The sequence below is a fragment of the Anomalospiza imberbis genome, chromosome 2 (genome assembly GCF_031753505.1).
Source record: "Anomalospiza imberbis isolate Cuckoo-Finch-1a 21T00152 chromosome 2, ASM3175350v1, whole genome shotgun sequence".
NCBI lineage: Eukaryota > Metazoa > Chordata > Aves > Passeriformes > Viduidae > Anomalospiza > Anomalospiza imberbis.
The window spans coordinates 25,470,383-25,495,634 of record NC_089682.1 but is presented as its reverse complement, the minus strand read 5'-3'; the positions used below and the strand labels follow the sequence as shown (position 1 = coordinate 25,495,634).

At 37.0% G+C, this 25,252-nt stretch overlaps 2 long non-coding RNA genes across 3 annotated transcripts in view; one reads left to right on the top strand and one right to left on the bottom strand.

Annotated features, from left to right (window-relative positions):
* Positions 1–25,252, bottom strand: part of LOC137468434 (uncharacterized) — a 386,683-nt gene that overhangs the window by 188,138 nt on the left and 173,293 nt on the right. The window lies entirely within an intron of this gene.
* LOC137468429 (uncharacterized) lies at positions 307–2,359 on the top strand. The gene is made up of 2 exons (XR_010995933.1): positions 307–442; positions 2,104–2,359. It is a non-coding gene; the product is annotated as an uncharacterized lncRNA (long non-coding RNA).

Below are 25,252 nucleotides of genomic sequence, written 5' to 3'. Positions count from 1 at the left end.
CTGGAGCAACCCTGAAGGGGGTCCTGGCACCCTGCAATTCCTGGGGCCTGGCAGGGCCCCCCTGCAGCCCAGTTCTGGGCTGGTTTGGGCGGAGGAGCTGAGGGGAGCTGCCGGAGGCTGCGGAGCCAGGCCGGCCCCAGGGCAGGCCCGGAGGCAGAGCCCTGGTGCCTCCAGCTCACAGCGCGGGCCCCAGGGCGGGCACGGCCAGGCCTTGTGCCCGGAGGGGAGCGCTTCGCCTTGCCCCTGCAAAGAGCCCAGCAGGGCATCTTCACGGAGCTGCTCATACTGAATGCTGAATTTCCTTCTCTCTCTTGCTCCTGTTGTGGGAAAGCGAGGCCTTTCTTTTCCAGCCCAATTTCATTTTGTTGTTAAATTGCATTGGCCACCCCAGCTGATTGAAGAGCAGCCCACTTGTTGGGATTTCTTCAAATTATTCTGACAGGTACATTTTGTCTAAAATATACCACAACTGTGTCTGTCTAATCCCAAAAAGGCTTTGTTTAATTTTAAACGTGTCAGTGCAAAACATGACCAAAGACAACAAGCAACTATAATAAACTGAATGTGTAACATGGATGCTGAATTATTGTTATGCTTCAAGAAAATCTTTGTTATTCCTTTCGAAAAGAAAAAAAATGAAAAGTATGAAAGTGATATTAAGCAGATGTTAGACTGGAGTTGTCAATCTTGTCTAAGCACGCAGGTGCTAATGTGTTATAATTATCCCTTCTGGCAGTTGATATTTAGAATTTTGGATCCCACCTAGTCAATCATAGCTGTAATTGTTAAGCTTCTTACATAGCTAATATGCTGGGTAATAACCAGATCAAGATTTAATATTTGACGTTTACCATCAATTATCTTTTCTTCTGACATACATCTCCCCCACTCAAGTTCTTGCAGATCGGAACACTTTTCTGATTTCAGTAAAATAAATAAGAATCTGGTTATAGAAGAAGACTCAAATAAAAAATATTCCTGTCATTGCCTCTTATCTCACTGCTTCATGTTTCTTAAAGATCAGTAAGATATCTCCTTGTTACAAGCTCTACAGGTATAATCATTTGATTCAGAACAATTCCTTCCCTTTTTACTTTTTGATGGATTTATTTACAGAAAATCTCATACCTGCTATTGCAAAATCGTGGTGTAAGCATGTTAACCTCAGTCAGGTATATTTTCAGTTGACAATATTTGCTATGAAACAAAATGTTGGCATTTGTTTTGTACCTAGAATATAGATGCATTTGTTCACACCACTTATATGATACCAGAGGATTCTTTCTGCTAAAAGCACTGTGAAAATTAATTCTGTGATTAAAATACTTTGAAATTAAATTTAGTGTGCCAGTTCTGTCTTTTTACTCTTGTACAAAGTAAAATATGTGTTATAAAATTTGCTCCAATAAGCACAAGTAGAACGTGAGGATTTTTTCCTAAATATTGAGATTTCTTACTGTGTGATTAGGCTGAAGTTCACAAAACTTAAACACTTCCATTCCAAATCAGCATGCAGCACTCACAGCATGCTCAGAAGTTAGGTGTAGCGTACAGCTGACCTGTAAGGAACTATGTGAACCAAGTTTACAGTTGCTATAATTGCATGAAAAGACTTTAGATTTGCATCAGAACGAGTTCTCTATTATTATTTGCCTCTAGAGATATGACATGATTTTACCCTTAGATGAGAGTGGGTCTTTTTCTAGTGCTTCTAATCCTGTCTCAAAAGACCTTTGACAGAAAAAAAGTAAAATACACATTTGTCTTTGGTGCGATTCAGCAAGCTTCATCAGTATCTGCCTGTATTTATATATATTGACTGTGCTCTATTTTGCATTTTGTATTGCCCACAAAACAGTTCAGGTACACAATTTTAAAGATGAAAACATTTTTAGTTTAAATTAAATAAAGATTATCAAATGTCTGGAAGACTATAGTCAGTTCAGACTCTCACCTTTACACACGTTTTTGTGTTTCTACAAGGATACAGAACACTATTTTCATGTTTTTAAATAATTTTCAGTTCTAGCTTCCATATGAATACAGACAAGTACTGTATGTTAATTACAAAACCGTAATTTTACATAATCTTTTCCTTTACAGGCAAGCTAGCACTAAAGCAAATAACAGTGCATAATATCAAAAGAGTAGAAGGCAAACAACTAAGCTTGAAAATGGTATTTTTACAAGTGAAGTTCTCCCTGTTGTCTAGAGAAGACATATCTTGGTTCAAGGGGATTGTGCTCCAAGTTTGAATAGAAAAAGGCTGCAGTCAGGCAGCCAAGGGACAAGAACACTTCAAAGCAGAACAAATGAAAATGGACCTTGTTATTTTGCAATAAAATGTGAAGTCATGTAATAGTGCCCTTTTAAGCCACTTGTGACTTTTAATACTTCAAATGAAATGCTATTAGCACAGACAGATAAACATGCTAAGCTGTTATTTGCCTGGGGCGATACCCTTGTGATATGTAACAGGCAATGAAGATATAGTAGCCTAGGTGTTCAGGAAGAACGACATGAACACCAGCAATCTCTTCAGACTGATGCCAAGACCTCTGATAACAAATCCCCCAGAAAATCTCATGTTAGTCAAAAAAGGTATTTTTTTTTACCTTATTATAAAAGTTTTCTCAAAAAGAAAAGAATTTCTGGAAGATGAAGAGGAAAGATGAAATTTGTAGAAAAAGAAAAGAATAAAGTATTTATATCAACCTCACATTCAGTTTTGAGTTACAAATTAAAAATAAAATCACTATGACTATTTATCAAAGTCACAAATATCTGCCTTGATTATACATTGTGGCAGCTCAATCTATTTGCCCAAGCAAACCCACTGAAAATGTTGGCAATATAACCTCTCTGGAATTTGCAATACAATTTACAGAACCAGGAGCTTGAATAGAAACTAGACCATATCTGGTAAAAAATTTGCAAATAAAGGGACAGGTTCATGTCACATCTTATGTGAAAATTTACTCATTATTTTACCTGTTCTATACTTGCATTGACTGGAAAACAGTCAACAGTACTGTGTTTTAATTTTTCCCAACTCAAAGCATGTATGTATTGACTGAGAAAGCAAGAAGGATGAAATGCTGAATTTCTCTTCATGAAGTTTTGGGTTACATTAATAAGAGACAGAAAAAGCACTCCTTTGATAGAAGGCTGTGAAAGAGCTCAACCTTCCTGAAAAAGAAAAAGGAACTCTGATATTTTTCAGAGCTGCATCAGAGAGCTCTGTAAAGGAGGTGCCAATCCAAATTAACCTGGAGTGCCACAATAGGCCAGGGGTAAATTTAAACAAAAATCTGGATAGCAGCCTCATTTTTTAACATAGGCAGTATATCTAGTCAGTAACTGATGTATGCTCTGTTTTTCCAGCTGGCACAGGCTCTTGGGGTATGCAGGCACATATTTCCAAGCATGTTGCTCTTCTGAGTTGTTTGTGCTTGGACCATAACTGCAGTCTCGGCAGCCAAAATAAAATATGCCAAGTAATACTGGCTGAGGGACAGACGGATTGGGCTGAATTCCTGCCTAGTACAATGCGCTTGACATTGGTGGAGTCACACGGTGACAGTTCATTGTTCTCCACTTTCAAACACAAAATATGGAGGGGCTTTAAGGTAGGATGGTGAAAGCATTGCTGCCACTGCCTTCCTGAAATTTCTTTTGCTCTCACCTGGAGACAACAGTTAGCCATGAGGATTCCCTGTTTGACCAAATGTTGTGACTGTGTGCAGACAGGTCCAGAAGCCCTGTATAGATACATATTTACCTGGCAAAGAATGGGGAGACAACCAAGCTTGTTTCCTCCTCCCACCCCTCAGTGACAGTGTCATAGCTCCTCAAGTACTTCCCCTGGTGCCTGCTGAGGACGTGGGGCCACTGAAATCCACAAAAGAAGCCATGTCTGCCTTATGGATATCAGTGTTGATCTGACAAATCAACAAAGTTTCTCTTCCTGGGTTCACCAGTTGCAAAACAGAAGTACACAAATGCTTGCCTGCTTGTGTAATCCTTGATATTCAAGCAATGAACCTGGTGCACATTTTAAATAAAGGTTCAAATAAACTTTCTCAGCTAGGATGTATTTGAGATGTATATGGCCCAACTCCCTTTCATCATATGCATTGAAATCTAGAGGAATTTTCTTGGCAGGGAAGGCAGAATCTGGAGAGAAAAACATAGAACAGCTTTCTTGGTGTGCCATATGTTATGATTAAAATCTAAAGGAAATATATATGAACTCAAATAAACAAAAATAATCTCCTGTAGTTTGCTTTAAAGTACCATGCTATTGTCTCTTTAAATAATAATGAAAAAGGAGAAAATATTCTACAACTTCCATAAAAAAATGTCATATTTGTATAGACCCCAAATCCCCTCTGTTTAAACAGGGTGATTAATATCAGCTCCTGTAGGAAATTAAATTCAGGGAAGAACAGTAATATGCAGATATGCAGATTTCTAGGCAGAATGGCTAGCCCTGGGTAAGAGAGTCAGGTTGATTAATCTGCATCCTCAGAATACAAAATGAAATGCTGGGCTCTCCTGGGTAGTACCAGAAATGACTTTTCTTTCTTACATTAGAAATAAATGGACAAACACATACACGTATATTGCAAAAGGCCTTAATATCACATGCAGTGTTTACAAAAGGTGATAAGAGTTTAATATTTAAAATATCCTATTTCATCTGAGAAGGGAAAGAAAAAAAGAGCTGCTTCTCGTTAGGATGAAGAGTTTTCTTTATGCTAAAACAGTATTTTTTTAATCTTTCATAAAGATTACAAAATTATAAGGAAATACTGTATCAGCAAGCAAGGAAATCTTTAATCTGTTCATAAAAATTTTACCAAAAGAATACTGGGGAGATTTTGGAACTAACATGGGCAGAGTGTGGAAAAAACTGGAACTGTAAAACAAAAATACCCAGTCCTGAGTTTTTAATATAAATTTCAGTGCACTTTGCTTTTTCATTTCAAAATTAGAAATACAATAAGCACAATTCACTAAAAGAGTGATTCCACAGGCTTAATTTCCACAAATACAAATTCCTCCATAAATATAACCTTTTTCTCATTCAGAATAATAGCATTTCCACATAACCAAGAGTAAATATGAGATTTTTAATAATTCAGTCTTAAAAAAAAACACCCCCAAAACCTCAGAAAAATATTTACAGCAAAATGCAGAATGTCATTTTCAGATTTTTTTTCCCCCTGTCGTTACTGGAAAACCAAGCCTGTTATTTAAAATCATTCAGGGTCTCTCCAATAATTGTATAGAAGTAGGCATTATGCTATATTATTAAAGCTGTAATTTCCTGCTGAATCTGGCTGGATGTTTCTTTTTATCACTTGGCAATTTCTATCTAGTTATGGCATAATTAAGTTTCCTGACCCTTGCTCACTCTCTTAACAGGACGCTTAGAAATATACTAGAATTGCAGATCTTCAACCTGATGTCCTCTCTCCCCACACAGTAATGGAATAAAATTATTAATCCAGTAATTGTACAGAACACATTACTTTGCATTGAATGTTCCTATTTCTCATTTTCTGTTAGTGACAATCAGGCAGAGGTACAAATCATTTCTGCAGGGAGCAGAGCCCTTGAAAAAGCCTCTCATTCACTCCACTGGAGCTACCTGTACAGCTGTGATTATTCAAAGTCTTACACAGTACTGGGCTCAAGCGAACAAAACAAAGTTAATAAAATGGAATAAGGAACAAGATATTTTCCTGTCTGCAGCCTCCTGTGCACCAAAATTAGAACCTTAACTCCAAATGATAAACCACACTTCCAGTTGGGTTTTTATAACAGGACTAATGAGCCTCAGCCAAGCATTTCAGACTTGGCTGGCCTTAGCAGTGGCCATCTACTGTGGGGGTACGCTCTACATACCTGGGCCATTAAGGGGTGTAGCTGGGAAGGAGAGGAAAAAAGTTGGAAGGAAGACAAAGGATCCCTTTTCTTGAACCTTTGTATCTAGGTCCCAATGATGCATGTCTGCATGAATTAGTCTCCACAGAAGAAATCCAGTGAATTGCAAAATCCCAGCTGAATTCAGTGGAGTCACTATTTCCCAATAAGAAATTTGAAATTTAACTTGATATGTCTTGAATTGGATCTCAGTTTGGTCATTGTCTGTATGGAACATCTAAACTCAGTGATGCTTATCTCAACATATATTATGAGCTCCACAACTTGCAAATGAATAAAAGCTTTGAAAGCAACCTTTTTTTTTTTTTTTTTTTTAACAGACATTTCCTAATAACTTCAGTTTATTTAGAGAGTAGCTACAGCTGGGGTGGAAATGGTGGAGGGGAATGTTATATTTTATCACCATTTACTAAGAATCTTAGTTCAATCTGATCATACACAGAGTGTTTTGACTCCAGCAGTGGATCTCCCTAAAATATGTTGTCATAATCTTTGCACTGGGATCCTTCCTCTTTCCTGAATGCTCCAGACTTACCCTCTCTCTGTCTCTTAGAAGAAATATATTGTCAGACTAAAACATCCTGGTTTGTTGGACTGAGGTCCTGTAAATATATCTTCAGTGTGCATTTGAATTGATGGAACAAGCTAGGGAGAAAGTCTCTGAAGCAGCATTGCTCCTTTAATAAAATCCTGATCTTAGAGAGGATAAATAGCAAAACAAAATCCTTATCTTCATGAAAAACACTAGTGATTTTATTCAGATGCAATAGCACATTTCAAATTGAAACAAGGCAAAGTGCTGTGTATCATTACAGAAAAGAAACACAAATAAAGCCTAGGATGATGCATTAGGATATTCCATTTGATCACATTTTCTTTGTATTTTTCCATGCTCTTGTCCTCTAGTAATGAATATCTTTGGGTTTTTCTGAAGCACAGACTGCACAGCCAGAGAGTGCTGGTTGCATAAGCATTTCCATTACAGGTTGTCAGGTTTATAAACTCATCTGTGTTCCTTGCTTTACATCTGTATGAGAGGAATGTGTGCAATTTTCGTGGATCTGGTAAATCAAATTGGTCAAATAATAAAAATACTCTTCTAAAGTGCATTAGACAATAGGCCATTTCCAGTGAAAAACAATACTGCAGCAGTTGTTTCAAGGTGGCTTTTTTTTGGTTGTGTGGGGTTTGTTTTTTTTGGTTTTTTTTGTGGTTTTTTTCCTTTTCTTTTTTTTTTTTTTTACCTGCTACAAAATAGATGTGGTTTTATTTCCATTGAGTCAGTCACTGCAGAAAAGGTAATCACTATAATCACAGCAAAGATTTCTGTTTGTCTAAGGCTCTTTAGTGACTGCCATCACCATAGTCTGAGCAGATTCCAGGGAAGTCATGTTTCATGGAAGGCTTGTGGTGGACTAACTTTGTTTAATTTATAAAGCAAATAATTTTGCCTCGGACTTGTGCAGTCAACTCAACCACTTCTACAATTAATAATCAGTTTTTTTAATGTGAATGATTCCCAATCTGATGCAATAAAGGAGAGATGGAGAAAATAAAGATGAGAATTTTTAAAATATTCGTTTCTCTCTCCTGCACTATCACTTTAATACAGCATACACTAATTGAAGTTTTTTCTTCTTTCATATTTAGCAAAAAAGCACCATTTGCACAGATCAAGTGGCAATAAATAATACAGTGATTTATCAAATTATCTCATATTTGCAAGAGTATCATGGATAGAGATGCATGACATATGAGTGCATTACACAAAAATATACTTAAGTATTCATGTACAAAACAGTTATTAAGGTTATAGCTTTAGGCTATTGGCTTAGTCTGAGGCTTTTCCTTGGCAATAGGATCATGGTCAGCTCTATGGACACAAAAATTATATATTTGTGCAAACCATAAACATCTGTTTTCTATAAAGATCTTTATAATTATAGATAATAATTTCTTTAGCATATCTGCAGGAAGCATAGTGTTTCTGTTCAACTTGTTCTAAAATATGTGGTTTTCCAATAAGGAGGTTGTGCGCTTCTTCTCCCAAACTTTTCTTTCTCTTCACGGTAAGCACATCCAGGGACAAAGCGCTCTCTACTCAGCTTGGTCTGGCTGCTCATGTCAGTGCACAGGGCCTGGGACACTGCATAAACTGCTAATGAGCATAATTCTCATTCTCATAGTCTGATGATATTTATTTAGGATTGTTAAGCACCCTAAACACAAACATCATAAACAAACGATACATATGTAGTCCATCTGTCTAAGCAAATAACCAATAGTTTCATGACATCCACTGTATTACATATGTTCCTACAGTCATACCATGCCAGTTCTTGTTTGATTTCACCTGCGTGAACATACTTAATTTTACCACCTGACAAGAGTGATCTTTGAAAATGACATGTTGATGCTGTAATTTCATTTACAGTGTTTTGCTTAATAAGAAACTAACACTGAAACAATTACAAATCCTTCAAATCAGCTACTAATAAATACATGCATTCATTATGAGGAGGTGGCAGGGAAGAACTATCACTTATGTTCTTATAGTTTCATTGATAAAAACGATCATGGAAGCAGGGGAATATATTAATTTTTTCCTTTTGGATTTTTTTTATCTAGAAGTCTGGAAGACATTTCTAAAATAGATCTATTTTCTTTTCATTCTGCAGAATAATGCATGAATGATTATAACATATGCTCTATCTCCAGTTTTTTCAACCAGTGGAAAAGTGCCTGACACAATAATCACAACTTGTTGGGTTTTCAATCTGATGCTGTCCTATTTTATCATGGTAGTTAAATGTCCATTCTTGTTCGGCGTGATAAATGTTATGGCCATTTAACAGTACCGAAAAAGAGAGACATGTTAAACCAAATATTGCTTCAGATTGTGTCTTTTATTCTCCTTTATCATCATATCTTAATTTATAGTATAATCATCATTATCACAACTGTCAGCCTCATTTAACCTTCCCTGCTCTCCCATGATTCTCCGCTGTCAGGCCTGATTGCCTGCCTTCTGCTGACGGGCTGATAATGCCTGACTGATTAGCCCTCCCCGAGAAGAAGACAATGATATATAGAACCGCGCCGCTCGCTCTATATATTAATGAGGAGCTGGCAAAGCTTTGATAAGGCAGTGGAATAATCCATCAGCCAGAGAAGGAGCTTGTAAAACTGGTGGAACATTTCATGGGAAAAACACCTGGGAAGGATGTAATGACCCAGCAGCTAAATACCTCTCAGCCGTCCTTCCCCTCTTGTAATTGACATCAGATCGCTGCTGCGTGGATGGCACCCGGGGTGTTATCAGTCCCCAAATCCTGCTTACCTTCTCCCTGTTTTGCACCCAGGGCTTTAGGGCCTTTATGATGTCTTTAGCAAGAGGGCAATTAATAGCTCATTTTCCTTGGTGTTGGGAACTGTTTATCTTCTGAACTAGCTCTTATCGCAGGCCGCTACCTATGAAAGGCAAGAGTCATCGGCGTTTTTGTGCTCTAGTTGTTACACTTACTCAGCAGAGGCCTGCTTTGCCATTAGATACAAAGCTTCTGATGGCTACTTGAGTTTGAATGCACTGTTATTACAGGTATTATATGAAATTGCTTGTGTTATGTGAAGGGGATTATAGAGGTTTTGGATCAATAACTTCAGTGGATGTTGGGAGTGATTACAGTGCTCTGTCAATTTTTCCCATTTGGCTGTCAGTACTGATTTACAACACACCACCTCTTTTATTCACATCAAATCACTCATTTCATTGGTAAATTCTATATATCTCAATTTACTTAAGTAGCTGATTTGGGTAAAATAAAATGACTTCCTTTCTTCTATGTACGTGAGAGTGTGTGTGTGTGTATACACACAACAGACATAACCGTATAGAGCTATAAAAGGCACTGACATTTCCAAAGCTTTTGGTCTTCTTAGGAGGGACAACATGCAACATCATATAGGTCACCTAAATAAAAACAAATAGGTACACTCAAATAATTTCTCCAATGGCTAGGATTTCCTTAACATGTTTTTTTCTTTCTTTGCATAAAATTGCAGATTTGTTGAGGTGCAACTGTGCAGAGAATGTGGAGTATTTTACATTTTTGGAAAATCAACAAAGAAACAAAATAACTCGAGACATAGGTCATGTATCATTGGATAAACATCCCAAAGAAACTGCCCCTGGCATTTCAGGCTTCCATCTGGAAGCCTGGTGCAGAAGGTCCATTCTGCTGAAAGATGCTCAAGTCAAAGACATGGAGAATATTGAGGACGCCCACCCCATAAAACTGCTTGATTTTACAGTACTGATGGGGACTGACAGAGCTTGATTCTAAAGAGGACATTTTGCAAAGTCAAGACAAGTCAAGATATTCTAAGAAAATACCAAGTTTCCTCTTTCCAGAGATGCGTCAGTTAAAAGTGACAGTTACTGAAAAAGACAAAGCAAGCTCTTAGGAATTACCAGTGATGAATCACATTTGGTTAAAGGAGTAGCAGTGAGATGAAACATGGTGAGATAGCCAGGCCTTTATGTACCTGTTGAAATTCTGTACTAGAAGACAGAACATGATGTGCAAGCCTTCTAACCAATGTAAGTGGAGGTATTCATTTCCTCCACTTACATTGGTTTATACACTTACATTATGTTTATATAATCATTCTATTTTGTGTTGAGGTATGGATGTATCTGTTCTGTTAATTCTGGGATAAAAAGCTAATAGTATTTTCTATTAACCTTGACCTAAAAGGGGCCATATATTTTTTCTTAAAGGAATAAGCAAGTTGTAGGGATAAAGAGCAAACAATTAAAGTTCAACACCCCTCCCAACTAATATGTAATTGATTAAGATTCAAAGAGTTAAATTGATAAAAAATTGATTACAGAGTAATTAATTCAGATACTTTTGAGAGCTAAAGTCATTACACTGAGGTAATAGATTATAGGATATGGAAAAATACATTTATTCTCATTCCTGGATTTAAATGCCTTATGTATTTTTATTGTTTCTTCCATTAAAGTATACAGATTAGCTTTCTCAGATGTATAACTAATTCTTTTTCCTTCACTGCAATATATTTCCTGGTAGCGTTTAGATGTTTTAAAACAAAATAAACAGATAAAATACAGAATGATGCTTAAAATGTAACAAGTCTGCATTAACTTCTGAACAGTCATATGACTACAGGAACACTGTGTTTATTATATGATACTGAAGTAAGTGATCTCTGAAGTCATCTCTTTTTAGAAACATAGCACAAGAGCTTGCGGAGGACTGCTAGTATTTTTACTAATAGAAAAGCCCACAGATTATAGGTTATATATATACTTAAATAAAATATTAACTGGGAAAACTGCTAATGAAACAAACTGTCTCAAAATATTCAGTCACTGGGAATACAGAGAATGTAAACATAAATCAAAAACTTTATATCTACTCATCTTTCAAAAGGCTGAGCTGGTTGCACATAGAAGTAGCAATCAACCAAAATCAGAGTCCAAAACAACAATTAAACTGAGAAACCATTTATCCACAAAAATGCACACTGCTACACTTATTTGTACTGCACTGTATCTGAAGATCAAAACTGAAGGGCAGTTTTGCCAATATATCTTGTGGAATGAGATGGTACTTGGCAGGAATAATGTTAGCAGTATTGACTCCAGGCTTGCACAAAATTAGTTATTTGTGCTTTTAAAAAGTTATGGTCAAATAACTTTGTTCTGAGGCCTAGAGGACTTAAATTTGAGTTCTGTAAGGTCACACATTATTCCTGTGGTAAAATTAGGCACAAGTGTAGGTAGCTAAATAAATCAAAGCTTAATCAATCCTCTACATGCATTTTGGCTCTACAACATTTGGAACATGTATGAAGCTTGAGGGTACATGCTGCATTTGAATAAGTTGTTAAAGATTTACAATAGCCAAAGTAATAATTTATGTGTGGCTCCAACAAAGACATCACATTGTCTTGGCCGAAGAGTACATGTTGACAAAATGTCCTGATTTACAAATGGAAAATAATAATCTTGAAGACAGTGCTACTGTATATTGGTAAAAGATTTCCAATATACTTAAATAGTAAATAGCTATTTCTTCAAGACAAGCATGGAGTAAACAGAAATTTATAAGTTAGTATTGTCCCCTACCAAAAATTTATCTACATGTGTTCACATCTCTCAAAGCAGGTATATGAAACTAGTACTGCTTTCAGCAGAAAGTGGTGAAGAAAATTTCAATGGTAGGAGAAGAAGAATCTTAAACAGATGCATAATAACATTGAAACGTATTTTATGACTCATATTCCTTTGCCCTGATGTACATGTTCATGGGTCATGATCTTTGGCATATCAGAAGAGCGAGCTTTCTCTGTGGCATCAGCTTCTAGTCAGTTCCTCAGACATGTTACGTTAGCTGGCAAGATGAAAATTTTGGGGAGAGAGGTGTCAAATGTGGTGTGAGGGATGCACTGCCCTGTGTGTGCTGGCTTTCCAACTGAGATGTGTTATTGCCCACATTCCTCCATGGGGAGCTGCTTCTGCCACCTACAAACTGAAAACAGACCTCTCCATCTTCAGCTAAGTGAAACCCAACAAGTAGTCATGGTCTTCCATTTCTCAATGAAAATCTAGATTTTCCAGGAAGTTTTTCACCTCAGCTGTTTAAAGGAAGCTTGGATAGAGTATGTACAGCAGGGAATCCATTCTCAGCATTAGGCAAGGTCAACACAAGGCTGATGAAAACATGACCACCCATAAAACCTTGAGAAGGCATTGTAAAGGTAGTAGAGCATTCCATCTGGTTTATAAACCTCTCACACTTAAATGATGGTGTGCAAGTAAAAGGTAAAAAATCCTATTGTTTTGATGAAAAGTTGAAAAGCTTATATGGTCATAGAGCTCTCGCATTCAGGGGCTGTGACATAGAAAAAACAATTATGATGCTCGTGATGAGGTTGCCTGCCAAGCTGGAGCTATGGGCAGGATGCTGGGAAGTGATGAATTAAAAATATGCAGGGAAACAGGAACAATTTAAAAAGTAACCCTAGCAAATGCATGAATTGATAATGGCATAGAAAAAAAATCTGTTAAAATTAACAAGTAAAAATAAAAAGAAATCCAGGAAGTGTTGAAACAAAAAACATTGGAATGATACTTAAGTCCACACTCAACTAAAACCTGTTTTAACAGTTTTAATGTATAGATTCTCACCAGTAACATATTTATTAACTGTCTAGCACCTCAATAGGGCCTCACGTATCTACTAAAAGGGTGGCATTAAGTGTTTGAAAGAAAATTGGTTGGAGGTTGCTTTGATTTATTCTGGTTTTGACAGAGAGAAAGATGCTTATTTGTACAGTATCCTTTGAACTAGAACAACTTTATAAATTTTATTCCAAAAGTAATTTTTTTTTTTTGGTTGGAGGAATATTTTCAAGGTATGTTCAAGGATGTTCTTTGGACTCTATTATGGTCATCTCTTGCAGAAAAAAAAGCTGTGTGCTACATGAGATCATAAGTCTGCAAAAGCTGCAGGGATTATTCTTGCTAACCACTTGCATGTGTGATATAATTGCTTAAACAGGTAAACTTAGTTGCCTTACTTGCCTTAACAAGCAACTACTCTGAGATAGGTGAGGGCATCCAGGCTGCCTCTCAATCATGAGTCCAGAGCAGTGCTGGTGTTCCATATGTCCTGAAATTGTACCTGGCAGCATCATAAGGATGTGTCAGGAAAAATGGGTTGTCTCAAATGGTTGTAAATGTCCAGGTTTAAGCAACTGAAGCAAGGTCACAAGATTGCCAACCATTGCAATGTATCTTCTAATCCAGTCTTTGCTGCTGAGTGCTGCTTGCTAATGGCTCTGAGCACTACCTATATGTGTAAGGTTCCTGTTCACTTGAATAAACCCACTACAAAAAATCTGTAATTGCTAAAATTCCACATTTGGTTTGTTCTATATATTTGATTTAGCACAACTAGGTCCTAAATAGTTTTCCCGCAGAGGAGGTAGCTGTAGATTGCAGAAGTCAAATGACTTGTCCAGACTCACATAACAGCAGGTTCAGGAGTTATGTTTCATGACTTTCAAACTAATGCAAGACTTTTCAGGAAAATATTTTCAAGGCTCTGATTTCATAACAGTTAAATTATACTTCAGAATGTTGCTTCTTTTCTGAGACTGCTGCAAGATGTTTTATAAAAGTTGTCTGCACTTAAACATAGCTCATGATGAAATATTATTTTGCATCAACAGGTCTTCCTTGAAATTGGAACTATATTTGCAAAGTTGATCATTATATAACAAAAAAGAACTTTGCTGCAGCCAAGAAATGACATTAAAAGTGTGGACCTTCCCCAAACATCCTGTACAACTGTATGAGGACAGAGTACCTACTTAATTGTGGGAAACAAAATGCATACAGCAGCTTGTCACTGTACTGAGTCATTGTTAATATCCTTTTTCACAAGTAATAGTGTTCTTTTTTTCTGTTTTATCTCTGCCCTCTCAGACATCACACATTCATTTTAGAAGATATCCTGTCTAAAAACCTACAGCCTAAAGCTTCCTCTGAATCTTACCACAAATCCATGCACTCCCAGAAGTCACAGGTCAAGTACTGATGCTCCTTGTCTTTTAATCCTACAAAAGAGTAGCAGGGCTAGAAGGTTCTTAGAAGCTTTGCCACAGATCATCCTTGAGGACACTTGTGCACAGTCCTGAGCTAGTGTGAAAGGTCTGACAAACACACACCTCTGTTTTTGTTTGACAAAATAAATTTCAAAGATATAAAATAAAGCATCTTATCCTGGGCTGAGGATTCCAGGTATGCATTAACACATGTTTTTTTGAGGCTTTTGCTCATCCCCTAGAGATAAATGTGCCACTCCAAACATTCTATGTGTCAGTACATCTGTATAAAATCAATAAATCCTCCTCATTTACCTATGTATCTTTTACCCTTGGGTAGATGATTATATCTTGTGGTTTCTGTTTTGGCACTCCATCTGAGACATGTGATGTCCAAATTGGGACACACACGTGGGCTTTCAGTTCAATCTGAACTGCTTTTCTTCAGTTCAGAAAGGCTTTTACCTCAGATGAATGTGTCTCAAGCATACCTGAGGATTTTATCTAAGCTGTTTGCTATGAAGTTTTCAGTTCAACACCGGGTTTAGGATCCCAGAGCTCATGTTTAAATTCTAGTTGTAGCTGTCACTCAGCCTCAATCTCAGCTTCCTCAGCTGTCAAATGGGAATAATGACTTTTTTTCCCTATGGGCAAAATGCCACGAAGGACTGAAGATTGCTTATCATCATATGCAGAATCATAGAATGGTTTGTGTTGAAAGGTATCTTCTTAAAAGTTCTTCTAATTCCAACCACCCTGCCATAGGCAGGGACACCACTCATGAGACCAGTTTGCTCAATGCCCCATCCAACCTAGCCTTGAACACTTCCAGTGACAGGGCATCTGGACAACTCCTAGGGCTTCTCTGGACAACTGGTTCCAGTGTCTCACCACCCTCAGAGAAAAAAAAATTTCTTCCCAATACCTGCCCTCTTTCAGTTTGCATCCATTACTTCTTGTTCTACAAGAACTGAACTTATCACTACAGTTCCTGGCAAGGAGTCCATGTCTGGCTTCCTTGTAGGCCCCCTTTAGATACTGGAAGGCTGCTAGGAGGTCTCCAGACAACCTTCTTTTCTCCAGGCTGCACAGTTTGCAGTGAGGATCTCTGTCCCCTTCTACCGGAAGGGCAAAAGCAGTAGTTGCAGGTCTCTGTGCCTGGCTCTGCAAAGTAGGAGTATGAGACACCAGATGCACTTCATGCAGTGCTTTGCAAGGAAATCCTCAACTCTTCAGCCAGACAGAGTTACCACAAAAATGCATCTGCCTGCAGCATTAGCATTGGGTAATTGATTTAAAGGGGAGCTATAGGGATAGCAGGGGAGTTAGAGGGATAAAATTCCTGGGTGTAGGCATGGGAAACCAATGCTAACAGGTCAGAGTTTGACCTGCATTTTATCTGCTATCTCAGGTAAAAAGAAGTCTGATTTTTCTGGATCATTCTGCTATGGGGACCTGACGGGTTATAGTCCATACACCCCACTGATGCCATTTGCAATAGAGGATTTCCTGGGAAATAAAATAACAACATGAGGAATTAGTAAAAGAAGCTAGAGATAAGTATGGTGATAAAATCTTCTTGTGTCAAGAGCTTGCTGTGTTTAGCTTAGTAATTGCATATGACTGTCACAAACCTTCCATCTTCCATTTACCAAATATATATGTATTTTTTCACACATATGAATATGCAAGATCAGTATTTTATCATGAATAACCTCCACTTCTTCAAAACCAGAAATATATCTAATGTGGTGGAAAGCCTGGGGACAGATTTGGCCCATAGTTTTGCATTGAACCCACTAATTCTGGAAACATCATGCAAAACCATGTTAAATGGCAGGAGCTATTTTTAGCACAAATGTACATAAATTCCGTGTTCGCTTACTACAGTGAATCCAGAGTCAACTTTCTTCTGATGCCAGCCATTCTATAGACATATGTTTCCCTCCTTATAACACCTGTCTTCTCCAGGAAATGGAACAAAGAGAGTATTTAATATATTTTATTTCTTAGCATGGGAACACCTGGATATTAGTTACACACCTGGTATCAGGGATCGGTACTTGCCCTTTTGAGTAGTGATGCTGACATCAAACAGTGGCTCATTTAAATGAGCATTCTCTATTGAAATGCACAAATCTGATTCAGCTGAGATTAGTCCAGTATTCTGATGCTGCACTTAATTTATGGATGAACAGATACTTTAGGTTTTTTAATACTGCAGGTGTTTTCCTCTCTGTTAACAAATACCAATCCATCTTAATTTAGTTGCTGTGTTGTGGTGTTTTAATTTGAACTGTCTTCTGATAGGACAAAGTTATCCTTTCTTTTAAACATGCTAATCTATGTCGGTGAAAACAGCAATGGGGAATTTCTCTGTGACATATTTAATAGTTCAAATGAAAAATAATTGAATACTTTGCAGCTCAAAAGTGGTTTATCACCATGGGTATTGCAATGTTTAGAGTTACTTAGTTTGACCATGTTAAAGCAAGAATGGATTGTTCAGTCGTGAAGCATATTATTTGTTGCCTATTTAGTTGGCTGTTTCTTCTAGAGAAAAATCCTCTTCGTTTGGAGTAGAAAGCTCAAACCAAAATGTGTAGGGACGGTAAAAGCTTGCCATAATAACCCCTTACCTAAGGTGAAAACATTACTGTTTTGAAAAACAAGATAATCTGGGAGTCTGCCTACACTTACTGATTCCAAGCAAAAGTGACACTTACTACCATCTCAGCAGTTAAATATTTTACTACTCAGCCTTCTATATTTATGATGTTTCTGTTGCCAGTCTTCTGTACTCACCTTCATGACATTGATCACTGAATTGGGTATTTTATTATTGTGATGTTAATAAGCTTTCAGGTTAGAATCCATTTTTTGGCTTTGTTTGCTAAAAGATCCCAGGCACTGTGAAGATCCCATCATTAATGCCATGCAACAAACCCATGACTTTGGGGCAGCATTCTGTAATCCCTACTTAGAATTATCTTAATATATATTGCTCCAAGCAATGTCAAAATCCTCATCTTAAAAAAAAGAAACTCTTCCCAGATGATAACTTTGAAAAACTGATGCCTTTAGCACTATGAGGCTCATAGGTTTGAGAGACTGTTCCTTGAAGCAGCACTGAAGATGCCTAATCCATTTTCTCGTCCCTTAGTAATCAGATTAATATTCAAACACACCAAGTCTTAGCTTCCCACATGTAGGCAAGCACGCAAACACCTCACAGCTACTATGTAACCAGCTGATTAGAAGCTGCTTTTATTTCTTTTATTACAGGTTTTGCTAAATTTTAACCCTGAGATTTGCTTTATGGGGAAGTATCTGCATACTGCCTTCCTTTTGTCTCAACCAGAGGGTTTAATAGCTAAGGTAACTGAAAAGGACTAGCACCAGAAAGGCTTTGGTTACCAGAGTAACCGTAAAAACAGACCCCAGTCTCCATGGCAAAGAGAAAAGCTATTTGCTGCAGCCTTTTCAGACCTTGAACAGACACTGACAGTTTTCCTATAATCAGTGCAGATTATTTGTAGCAACTAACTATATTATAATGTTAACTATAGGAGGTCTTTGAAAATATACAGTGGAAAAAAAAGGGAGTAAATATAAGGATTTTTATGCTAGATTAGGTATGACTATAGCATACATTTAGAAATGATATAGAAATCAACCTAACATTGTATTTCCAGTGAAATCACCTACTTCTAGAGGTTCTCCCCCGCCTCTTCTGTTTGCTTTTAATTTTCTGCAGGAAATTTGTGGGGTTTTTGGTTTTTAAATACCTAGCATTCTAGTGAATAAATTATTATGATAAATATATATGCTATTGTTTTACTGTACGTTGACTTCTATATGTTTTCCCCAATACTAAAATACTATATATAAGTGATGCTTTATCTTATCTGGATGACTTGATAACTGTTTCTTCTTGGTGTCTGTTTCAGGGTCTGTTCAAATTGCACAAGATATATTTTTAAAAAGATCTCTGTAATTCATGGGTCTACAGACCCTACAATACAATTACCTAAATTACCAGTGCACATTGCAAGTGCTCCTTGTGGCTAATCATTCTGTCCTCAGTGAATTGCTTGACTTGCCAGTGGCTTATTCTCTGTAATGGCAATGTTCAGTCTCTGTCTTCCAAACCAATGTCTGTGAGCAGAGTCATTAATTCTAATATGACTTATGATGAAACCTTAAATCTTAACCATTTTTAGCTATACCTGTTTAAATATCTTATGGGTGCACTGGGGAGAGATAGATTACAATATATTTCCCAGATTGCTTAGTTTCAAAAGAATAGTCTAAAGTAAGCATTTTAATGAGTGAGGTACAAACATAATGAATAGAGGAAGCAAATATTTAGAAGAATAGTTAATTTTTAAATCCATGTGCACATATCTAAAATAATGCCACATCTAAAATAATAGACATTTAGAGCAGCTAAGGTGTAGGTGTGGAGGAAACAGTCTTAAAAATCATTTGGCTAATCTGTCCTGGATTATATTAGCCACATAAAGTTTAAATACATATTTTAAAAATTGCAGTATGCATAACATATGAAGTTATAGATATTTGTTTACATATTACAGTTATTTATGTAAGTTAAACTGTAATATACAAAACATAAAGCCTAGAAAATTCAATATATATTCTTCAGAACACTTATAAAACTGGCCAAAAAATTGTATTGAAAATGAAAATTCAAATTAAAAAATAATGCTTTTATTTAAAGTAAAGAAAAAGAACTATGTTGATTATGTTAAGCTTATTTTTCACTGTCTGTATCCATGTTGTTGTGAAGGAAAGAATTGTCTAACTAATTGAATGAAAATTATTGCCTGATACCTGTCATAGCAAAAAAAAAGAAAGCTTTTATCACCCTGTGTAATACCTTTGCTTTAACAGAAACTGAGGCAATTTTTTATTTGCCTAATGCCACAGAAGTTCAAACATCAAATATAACGCAGCAGACCAGCACCCTCGTGCCACGGCCCAGGATATGATTTTTCAACTTTCCTGTAAAATAAATGTTTATAAAATGTCTTCTGTGTTTTGATGCTGAAATTAAAGTCACAGAACTATGTAGCATCAAGTACTGTCATTTCTGGAAATGAAAGGTGTAAGATTAGTGTAAGGAAGGCTTAGAGCACTTATCCTTCAAGTCGGGATGGATATTTTTAACTGGAGGCATTTTGACTCCAATTAAAACCAAAGAGCTTCACTGAGAGATGAGAAGCAGAGTTTACTGAAATAAAAGCTAAAGCATTGCGATCATAACCTGTTCCATCAGTTTGTCTCAAAAATGGCATCTTCACATGATAAACAAACAAAAAACCAAACCCCAGTATCTTACTAAAATCTACTAATTTCAGTTAACTCTTTTCTGGAAAAATGTTATCAAGTGTGGTTAAAATATATACAGATCGAGAAGGCTTAAAGCCACAAGAAACAGAGATAGAAGATGCTAATTCTTTTAAAATGACTGCTCAATGTACTTGGTTTGAAAGGCAATGGAAGAAAAACCATTAAGGAAAGGTTCCCAGAACAGGCAAAGGTTCCCAGAACAGGCAAATGTCCTACTGCTCTAGACTATGGAAGACATGCACCTGTACCACCTCCTGCAAAGTCTCTTGGGTGTTCTAGATTTCTGCCTCTCTCTAGTGCCAAAACTCTTGGGGCCTATTTAAAGTTAATAAATATTCTTCCCCAAGAGAGGTTGTTGGAACAACTTCAAGACGTCTGAACTTCAAGTCCTAATAACAATAAACAGATGTTGCCAGAGAGATCCATCCAACAGAGTAGGCTAGATTGTCTTTGGGAGAATGGCAAAGCAGTTCAAAACAGAGTTTCCTACAATTCCTAATTGCCTGGATTATGAGGCTGTTGGCTGCTCTGAAATCCTTCTTTTCTCTTCTGCTTTCTTCATCTTGATGTAGTTTGGAATTCTGGAAACTTAGACAGTTTTGAGACATCCAGTGCCAAGTCTCAAGACTAGTAGAGAAGATCATCATCATCAGTTTTGCTAGAGGAGACTTCCTGCTGCACCATTTCACCCAGTGTTTCCTAGGATATGGGAAAATATCTTTCTAGTACTAAGGTGAAAATAAAAACCTTCTGACCCAAGCCTCTATTTTAAATTGGTCTTCCAGAGCATGAAAAAGTAGGTGTACATCATCAGATGGCCTTTTCTATATAGATTTTATTTTTTTAATGCTATAGGCTGAAAAATTCTCTTGAAGATAAAAGAAGAAAATGTAAAAACAAGTCCATAACAGATAAAATACAATGTTGAATTCTAAGTATAATGATGAGCACTCCTGATGCCCCTTATATATTTAAAATTGCCATTCAGCTGCATTGAATGTAATTCATGCTATTTTTCCAAAGTATAATCCCACAAGGGTTTTGACCAAACAAAAATGCTCTAATGACTGCAAATGGTTCAAATATTCTGTCCAGTGAGTTGAAGTTAAGTGATAAAAGTTTTCATGTTAAAAGAAATAATAAGTGGAATTTCACACATATTATAGTAATCATGAAGCATCCAATTTACATAGAAATAATGTAAAAGAATTCTGACCATGATGGTTTAAGTGAATCATTACATGCATCGCTGATACATTTAGAAAACTGCAGCATGCCAGGTATGTTTCTTTTAGCATAATAAGTCTTGTAATGGAGCCTTTAAAAGCCTTAAATGTATAGTTAGATTAACCTTTCTGTTTGGATTAAAAAAAAGGGAAGAAGAAAAAGAAAAAGAAGAAAACAGATAATCGTTAAATAGCCAATTAAATCAACATTCATTTCCCTTTACAAGTTAGTCTAGCTTCTTTTGAGTGTCCTCTCCTAGAAACATTTTGTTATTTACACTGCACTCACATTTAAATGGCTCTGCTGTGCTAATGTATTTTAGTTCCATAGGAGTTCACTCCTCCTCTCTGGATCAGTTACAATTCACAGCTGTACTGAGGTACCCAACCCTAGATGCCATTCCCAAGTAGTTGTTTAGCACAGACTGATACATAATCGTCATATATTCATATATAGCTGTGGGATCTGAGGTCTCAGAATTCAGGTGGACAAAAGTGTTCAACTACACAAATCTTCAGGAGCTGTCACCTAAAGGTGCCAAGACAAACTTTTTACAAAATGCATGGGAAAAATAACTTGCCTGCAAAAAGTTATAGAGCTAAGATTTGTTAATGTTATTGTATATGTTTGCAGGGTTTTATTAAATTACTGACCCTGTCCTTGTCTTTCAAACATCTTCTTTTCAATTTTAGATTCTACATTTGTGCTCTTTGGTTTGTTGTTGTTGTTGTTGTTGTTGTTGTTGTTGTTGTTGTTGTTGTTGTTGTGTTTGGGATTTTTTTGAATGAAAAACATTTTTGGTATTATGAAAGGTGTGCTGAAAACAATAATTGAAACAAATCACTCCGTTCCATATACCAAAGAAGTGCATTTTTATCACCACCACTGCAGAGCTCAGAAGGACATATTAAATTACATGTGAAGAAATTTGACCATCACATTGTCAGTCCCTTAAAATCAGACCTCTCTCCCAGGCTGTTTCACCCCTATTTGGTTTTATTTCTTGTGTGGTCTTTGATTATCACACCATTTGTCTTTACCGTTTCCTTCAGGCCTCATGGGAATGCAAAATAATACAGATCCCAGAAAAAGACGTGGATTGAATTTGATTCTTTCCAATAGAGAGTTCAAACAGCTAAAGAGGGTCACAGAATCAATATGCTCAAAAAATGGGTATTTCAGAGAAAAACTCAGTCAGGATGTGAGAGGGAAAAACAGTTGTTCTTCCCTCTTCACCTTCACCCTTCCACACTGTTGCTGCTGCCCTCCTCTTTCCCATTTCCCTCGCTTTTGGAAGCTGCTTTCTATACTTTTTTTTTTGTGTTCCCCTCCTCCAGCAGCCAGCTCTCTCCCTCTCTGGCTGCTGCTCTTTCCTAATGCTGGCTTCCTCCACTGTCTCTACAAGGTTTTTGTGGCTTTGCATGCTAATTCATAGGCATGAGATCACAAATAAACTTCAGGTTAAAAAGATTGTTCCACTCACTGAACAAACCCCCAGTCTGACTACTTTTCATGACACCTTGTACTTTTAAAAGGTACATTTTGAGCATGATGGAGAGGCAATATAAAGATGCTTATTTAACTTACTCAAAATCCAAGACCCCCCAATATGAAAGATTTTGCATATTTCCAAGTACATATACAAAAAAACCCGTGATATCCTAACTTTTATTTTAACATATAAATGTACAAGTGAATCAGTTCAAAGTTGTTTACCCATGGTCTCATTCTATGACTATTCACATTCTTTGTAAAGCAGTGATGCTCCCTTCAAACTGTTCCTACTGCAAATAAAACCTAAAAAATGCTGCTGACTCTTCTATAACAACTTTTTTACCATTCACTAGCAGACTAGCAATATTCATTTAACTGCTGGTATATCAGCTTTTTTTTGTTTTTTTAAGTGGTCTTTATTCACATCAATTCACACTAAGGTACATCCTCCACGCACTAAGGTACAAATGCAGCAGCCTTCACAGTATACCTCTACCATCATGAAGCATCAGAATGAACTTGGTATTTTCTAACTCCAAAATGGGTGTGGAGGAGAGACAAAGCAAAATAATTTGCAGGCTTGAACACTTCTAGTCCTAGAGCAGTTGGCACTGCCATGGGCATTATTTTAGCATGGAATTATAACCAGAGCCTGTTCTCTTGGAAGTACTGGAGAAAAGATATAGCTGACAAACATGGTTCGCCTTTGAGATCCACCTTAGCCTCCAAGTGCCATTCTAAAATGGCAGACATCACCTACAGAAGCCAAGTTACATCTGACATCCTACTGCAAGTATCTTGTATTCAAGCACCTGAATTACATAATGTTAGAGGTCCTTGGTAGTTGAATTCATCCTTGCAAATTTAAATTTTCAAAATATCTTGCAATTCAAATTTCCACAGCAAAAGAAAAATGCATAGCCATCCTTCTTGCAAAGTAATTTAGAAAATACAACTTGTGTGTAACCAGTACTAGTTGAATCAGTCTGGGAGACAGAAGCATCTCAGAAATATTCACAGAGTAATTTGGTACTAGTGAGGGTGTGAGGTTTTGCAGCATTCAGGTTTAGACCATTTGCAGAGCTGTAAAGAGATAAGACAGCTGGCTGGTTTCCCTTAGGGTGCCTATGCAGGGCTGATAGCTGATGATGACCAACTGACATGGGCCAGATTCAGTCCTTCTGCAGGTACTGCATAATGACAGAGGATGATCAAGCTGTTAACCTGGCCTTGCAAATTCAGTCCCTAACCATGAGTGGCCTGAACAACTTTGACAGTCCCTGCTATTTGGTGACCTCACAGCACATGTAACACAGAAGGTCTGTAAGTGGAAGAAGAAGGTGAACTTTGGAGGCAATCAACTCATCAGTGCATGAATTAGTATCTTGAACACTGGTGATTCAGACTGTTTTGGAATCTGAAAAGTCCTCTACCACTTCCTTGGCTAGAAGAAGGAAATAATCTCAGCAATCAGCTGCAGGAATAAGACAGAGTGTTCTTGATGCAGGTAAGGAACAGGGCTGGCACAGATGCTTAGAGCTCTGGGTTCTAAACATCCACTCCGTGGTCAGAGGTTGGTCACAGACAGTTACAAAATGAGGTAGCCACCAAGAAGGGACAACACTGCTAATTTATGCAATTTATCACATATATATGCCACAGCAGTTCAAAAGACAGTGCCAGAGATGATTTCAGATCAGAAAAATGCCTTTTGTTCCCATCTCTTTCATTCCTAAGAGGGCAAATTAATAAAAAAATCTGTTTCCTGAAGTGTGAACAAGGATACCAAACTTCACCTATGGAAACAAAAGGTTAAAAGATTGTATTGCAAGGAATTTTAAATGACCTATTGGAAAGGAAGGGTTCATACACTGCTCTACTATATAATGCCAATTTCCTAAGCCTCAGTTCAATTAAGGGCTCTGGCACTTGCCTGCCTAAGCATATGAATAGTTCTACCAACTTTCAGACCACTTGTATAATTCATACTAAGTGCATGTTTGTATCAGTGTCCTGTAAGGTGCTAAGAGTCATTCCTACAAATTTCTGTACAGCAAGTTGTAAAAGATGAACTGAATTTGAAACAATGTTTCTTTCAGAGATTCCATTTGGTGGCTGAAAGGTTCTTGTAACCAGGAGAGCTAAATGAGGGATATTCGGGAATGTGTTCCACAGCAGAAATGTCAACATAGAAGAAGTATTTAAAGAGAATACAATAGACTCCAACTATATGGAGTACTTAGCACACAAAAATATCACATTAAAAACTATCCTTTGGCAAGAAACTAAAAATGCCTTAACTGTTCTTGGTGCCATACTTTGCATGTTCTCGGCTATGATAGACTATTTGTGTTATCTGATGAAAAAAATCTGTTAGAAAGCTGTGAAGAAGCTTATCTACTGACAAAAAAAGAAACATGTTTTATGGATATGTGTAGAATATATCTTTTCCATTATTCAAACACCCAATGATGCCTCTTAGGAAAAAAATAATAATTTCAGGTCACTAGATCTAGGGGAACAACAGATTTCAAGATACAGCAGGAGGTACCTAATTTAATTCTGT